The sequence below is a fragment of the Felis catus genome, chromosome B3 (assembly GCF_018350175.1).
Source record: "Felis catus isolate Fca126 chromosome B3, F.catus_Fca126_mat1.0, whole genome shotgun sequence".
Classification (NCBI taxonomy): Eukaryota; Metazoa; Chordata; class Mammalia; order Carnivora; family Felidae; genus Felis; species Felis catus.
This window is the reverse complement of record NC_058373.1, coordinates 77,645,975-77,652,450: the sequence shown is the minus strand read 5'-3', so window position 1 is coordinate 77,652,450 and position 6,476 is coordinate 77,645,975. Positions and strand designations below refer to the sequence as shown.

Here is a 6,476-nt window from a genome sequence, read left to right as displayed (position 1 = left end):
AATGACTTTTTCATTATGTTAGCTACAATTTACTTTCTTGGACTTTGGCATTTCCTTTCAAATAAATGAAATAGGAGTCCCACTCTGAAGTTTAGAATCTCCTACAACCGTAATTCCTATGCTCAACACAAGATCATCAATTTCTGCTCAGCATCTACTCAAATTCAGAATGAATGATAATCATTAGAAATCAGATTGGGCTGCTCTGTCACAACTGTTTGGTATCCATATGCCCTCTGCAACGTCTCCATTCGGTCCACCTTCAACTCCCACCCCTTTCATTATTCTGTAAATGCTCACTACTCCCGCACTCTTCTCAGATTAGGGACACATCAATGACTTGGATATCCACAACCCCGAGAGCAGTCATCACAATGTTTCCCATGTCTGTATTCTGCTCCTTGTATTATCACCCACGTAAAGTATTCCCCCATATTTGGAACGACTTGTTTGGAATGACTAATAATTTCACCTAGAACTCTGATGATGGTATTCTTTCAACCTCAAGCTAAGTATTAACTATGTTAGCATAACCTAAAAAGAAGGATACACAAATGGTAGTTATATTTGCCACTTACAATAAGGAATAGAAGTCTACCATTTTGTCCTCGATGATACAGTTTTGATATTTGTTATTATTTTTGATAATTTATTATTTTTACAGTGCAAACCTATTTCTTTGCTTCCTTTTTATAGAGTATACATGTTATTATTTTGTGTATTGTGTTATTATTTGAGAAGTATTTTAGATGCTACATCAACATTTCTTTTAATGTCAATGGGAATCAAATCTCCTGAGTTATTCAAGACACAGATTTCTTTCCTTTTTGTTACCATGAGCCCATAAAGAGTCTAGGATTACTGAAAGGAGAGAAATGTCACTTTACTGGAATGGTCTGAACTAAGCTTTATTTGGAATACCTTTTGGATACATTGGGCTTCCTGGTAATATGCTTTGAGGTTACACCGACAGCTAATCATTAGATCTCCCTATAACCTAGGAAATTAACATCTTCTTGTATTTGGCTTCTTATTTCTCATTTGTGAATGACTGCAGATTGCTAACTTCCCAAGAATGCACTGCAGAATCCAAAAAGTATGTATAACATATTAACATCATCAGATCATTGCTTAACAAAAATGAGGACTTCTTGGTTTTTACTTCAAAGCATTACACGATAAGATGGTCAAATTCCTTAAACCCAAAGGAATTCACTTTTATCATCAAATGATAGGGCTGAGAAGAAAAGAATTATCATGTCTCTTAATGCTGCAATTCTAGATTCCTAAGAATCTAGAAGTATATAAAAGATATAATGAATTGTGAAATAATAATTTTTATTGTGAAATAATATAAAAGATAGAATGAACTGTGCAGACTTACTCCAAGTTTGTCAGTAATGAAATCATTTTAACTATTACTGAACATAATCATTAGAAGCACATACCTAAATCTTGAACTAGAGCAAAAAGCCAGTAAGTAAAGTACTTTCAACAATTAATTACTCATTGCATGATAAGTATTCTTAACAAAGGGCCTTAGAGTTCCACATAAGGAACAACTGGCCAAGGCCAGAGGCTGTTGACACTTTGCCACTGTCCTATGTCACAGTCTTTTGAAGAAAAGAAACCTGCACTCAAAGGCATGAAATTCATAGGAATTTGAATCTCAGAAAGTTGCCATGCTTTCTCTTTGGGTTTCTCTAACTGTAAAATGGTGATATCTGCACACAAATTTCCTAACTTAACCAGGAAAGTGCTCATGCAATACAGAGGAGAACAGACTGTGATTAGTATAAAAAGGATATCAAACTTGTTACAGATTGTAAGAAAAACGCTCTGGGAAATACAAATTCTCTCTTATAAAACCACCCAAATTTCACTGTTTCATTTTGTTTTGTTTTGTTTTGTTTTGTTTTGTTTTGTTTTGTTTTCAAGTGTTTGACGCTGACAAGGTTTTTCTGTTTGTTACTGAGCCAGGCTTGGGCTTAATGTGATGTTCTCATTTTTCCCCATCTTTCCTCTGGTCAATATAACACAGTGAATATTCTTATGACTCTCTTATTCCTTGTCAAGTTCTGCCTTTGAGGAATTTGCCAGAAATTTGATCCTCAATATGCTGATATTACTTTATTTCTCTATTAAGTACCATGTTTACATAGTACATGATCAAAGATACTAAAAGCTAAAATACCTAACATGTGAACAGCATAAAAACTTTCATGTGAACATTTCTTACATTTAAGCCAGTGGTACTTCAAATTTTTGACCTTTCAGTACTTTCTGAACTTACATTGCTTTGTTAAAATGCTTGCATTAAATGAAAAGAATTTAGGAAGAAGAGTATTAGAGAGTTACCACATAAAAGGTTTAAGTATTGTCATCATTTATCAATTATATGATGTATTTATTTATCCTAACATACACCTCTAACTTCTTTCTTTTCAGTTTATATAAGCAGATGTAGATTTAAGTCCTGGAAGACAGAAACTGTGTTTTAATCCTTATGTTCCCTCTGTCTATCAGATTATCCTAGCAGTGTGTGAAGGTTTGCTTTACCTATATTACCTTAAGAAATGCCTGTAACAACACTAGGAAGATATTGTTTTCTGTATGCTGAATATAAGAAAATGGAGGAGAGAGATATGAAATAATTTGCTCCAGGTTACGAATTGCATAAGCAGCAGAACAAAGAGAAATATGATGAGTCTGATAGGAAAGAACCCACTCGTAACTACTATGTATTACTCAAGTAGTAGGTGCTGAAATACCTTACACATAGTAAAATTCTATGTATGTATATATACACACACAGAGACACATATGTGTAAATATATGTTGCAAGAGGCAAATATATAGTTCTACTTGCTACCTAGTGAATGGTATATTACCTTTTTTGGAAGTAATAATCCAGAGAAATATTTTAGCTCTCTGGAGGTTGTGATTACATAGAATTGCCTTGTAGTTATACAAGCAGAATAGAGCAGAAGTCAATTTGCAATAACTTTTTAACAAGGACTAGTTTCTGACTAGGACTGCCACAGTGTTTGGGGAAACAACAGAAACTTATAACATCTTGTTTTTGAGTAAAATCAGTCACCAAGGTACAGGAAGAATTTTTGTAAATTATGAACTATAATCCCTAATTTGCTGTAAGCCTCACTTTTCGAATGTTGGTCAATGTTTTTATAAGAGCAGTATTATCACCAGAGATGGGGAAAAATACATATATATATGTATATGTATATGTACACACACACACACACATACATATATATATATGTATATGTATATATATATGTATATATATATACATATATATATATATATATATACATCTATATATATATGTTTGCTGGGACTTAATCCATTCTTCTTCGAAGAAAACTTTGCAGGGTACAATTGTGCAGAATTAAGAATCATCAAGTACCTGGACTGAACTGGATTCACATAAATTTGAGAATAGCCTCCCTAATATAGAAAGTGGCTTGACAGAGAATATAAAGCAAAGGAATCATTTTGCCAGGTTCTCCTAGAAGACAATGACAATGCATGAGCTTGTCATGTCTACATTGCACTGCATTGTTCCTCATCAGATTATCATATCACATCACTATGTAATTATGATGAGAAAGATTAATAGACTTAAAATGGATTGAAAAATAATAAAATGCTCTTAATGATACAGAACAAACTGAGAGTTGATGGAGGGAGGTGGGGGGAAATGGGCTAGATGGGTGATGGGTATTAAGGAGGGCACTTGGAATGAGCACAGGGTGTTGTATATAAGTGATGGATTACTAAATTCTATTCCTGAAACTAAGAAAAATAAGTAAATGGATTGAAATTTTATTATAATCAAAATAAATAATAAAAGAAAACAAATTATGATATTTAGGCAATGCCAAATTTAGAAAAGAGTAGGTTTTAAGAGGATTAAAATCCATAGAGAAACATAATGAATGGTTATGCAGTTGTGAAAATAAAGCATTGAGGAAACAGCTTGTTGAGAGCTGTTAATTCAAAATTTGAGATGGAAAGACATGCACATGACATAATACCTCATTATCTAGTTAAAAATATCTAGTGTTGAGGGACTAAGAAGATGACAATAAAACTGGAGATGTGGAGTACACATTGGCTAAAGAAAGAGGAAGAAACTTGATCAAATATTACTTTACTGATGATGGAACAGAGAGCACACTTATTTCATAAAAATCAGAAGTTTTCCTAACAACACATGACTATTCTGTCTCTAACAGAGAAACAAAGAGAAAGCAACTTTAATTTAAGAAATATATATAGGTCAATAAATATACTAGAATAAATGTATAGGCAAATAATTAAGATGTAATCTCTTCTTTTTAGTACACAAAAGAATGGAAACAAGTGAAAATTAAGTATTATGTAAAAGTGCTGCTCATAGAAGGGGATACAATTTGAAGTGGGAAAACAAGAAGCTAAAAATCTTTACTGAGTAGCTTAACATTTTGAGACTTTTTTTTTTAATGTTTTTATTTATTTTTGAGACAGAGAGAGACAAAGCATGAGCAGGGGAGGGGGAGAGACAGAGGGAGACACAGAATCCGAAGCAGGCTCCAGGCTCTGAGCTGCCAGCACAGAGCCCGACGCGGGGCTCGAGCTCACAGACCATGAGATCATGACCTGAGCCGAAGTCGGACGCTCAACTGACTGAGCCACCCAGGCGCCCCACATTTTGAGACTTTAATAAAGAGTAGGAGTTTCACTGACCCACAAAAAGGGAAGAAGAATATTTAAGACAGAGGAAATAGCTGAGAGAGTTCAGGAAGATGTGAAATGAACATAATCTTCAGAAATGGAAAAGAAATTTGCATGATATGTTCAAGTTAATTTTTACCATGAGGAAACTATGGTCAGTCACAACATGGGACTTATAAAAACAAAACACTTTAGTTGAAAAACCAATGGTAGGATTACCTAAAAGACTTTTTAGACCGAAGTTATCTAAGAAACTCTAGTTTGCATAAATTACCAGTCAAAATGGATACCAATAATGTCACAAGTGTTGAACAGAATTAGTTGATCAGAAAAGCCAAGTTTTTGGGGCACCTGGGTGGCTCAGTCGGTTAAGCGTCCCACTTTCAGCTCAGGTCATGATCTCACAGTTGGTGAGTTCAAGCCCCCTGTCAGGCTCTGTGCTGACAGCTCAGATCCTGAAGCCTGCTTCAGATTCTGTGCCTCTCTCTCTCTGCCCCTCCCCCAACTCATGCTCTGTCTTTCTCTGTCTCTCAAAAATAAATAAATGTTAAAAAAATTTTTTAAGAAAAAAAAGAAAAGCTAAGCTCTTGTCAAAGGTATGCTTGAATGCTAAAGCTTGCTCTTTTCCCTGGCACCTGAGAGGCAGTAGGCTGTTTTAGGATGAAGCTGAACACCTGTCTCCCAGCTACTCGCTGCCAGAATCTCCTTAAAGTGGATGATGAATGCAAAACTTGTACTGTTTCTGAGAAGGGCATACCCACAGAAGTTGCTGCTGATGTTCTGGGTGAAGAATGGAAGGGTTACTTGGTCCAAATCAGTGGTGGCAATGACAACCAAGCCTTCCCCATGAAGCAGGGTGTCTTGACCCATGGCCATGTCTACCTGCTGCTCATTAAGGGTCATTCCTGCTACAGACCAAGAAGGACTGGGGAAAAAGAGCACAAATCTATTTGAGGTTGCATTGTGGGTGCTAGTCTCAGTGTTGTCAACTTGGTCATTGTAACAAAAGGGGAGAAGAATATTCCTGGACTCACTGATACCACTGTGCCTCATCACCTGGGACCCAAAAGAGCTAACAGAATATGCAAACTTGCCAATCTCTCTAAAAAAGATGATGTTGGCCAGTGTGTTGTGAGAAAGTCCATAAACCAAGAAGATAAGAGACCTAGAACCAAAGCACCCAAGATTTAGCATCCTGTTACTTCCTGTGTCCACCAACACACATGTTGACCTATTGCTCTGAAGAAACATTGTACTAAGAAAAATAAAGACAAGGCTGAAGAATATCCTCAACTTTTGGCCCACTGAATGAAGGAGGCCAAATTAAAACACCAGGAACAGAATGCCAAGAGATGGAGGCTGTCCTCTCTGAGAGCTTCTCCTCTAGTCTGAGTCCAGTCAACAATGAGATTTTCTGAGAGTAACAAATAAGATCAGACTTCAAAAAACAAAATGCTATAGCTTGATAATGACATATTAGATAGATGATGCTAGGTAGATAGATGATAGATGATAGATAGATAGATAGATAGATAGATAGATAGTAACATTTGCATATAATGTATGTAGAGTAAGTATTTGGAGCAATACTGACTGATGGGAGAAATGAGTTTATTTTCTCTAACACATGATTCCTAGACCTGTCGCTGGATCTCCTACATGTGAGAAAGTGACACGAGAGTGGAAGGGAATTGGGGATAGGGGCAGGGAGCTGGGGATTGCATTTATCAAGCTTA

At 35.7% G+C, this 6,476-nt stretch overlaps 1 pseudogene; it reads left to right on the top strand.

The window, feature by feature from the left end:
• Nucleotides 1-5,400: 5,400 nt before the first annotated feature.
• Nucleotides 5,401-6,132, top strand: LOC101100728 (annotated as a pseudogene).
• The last annotated feature ends 344 nt before the right edge of the window (nucleotides 6,133-6,476 follow it).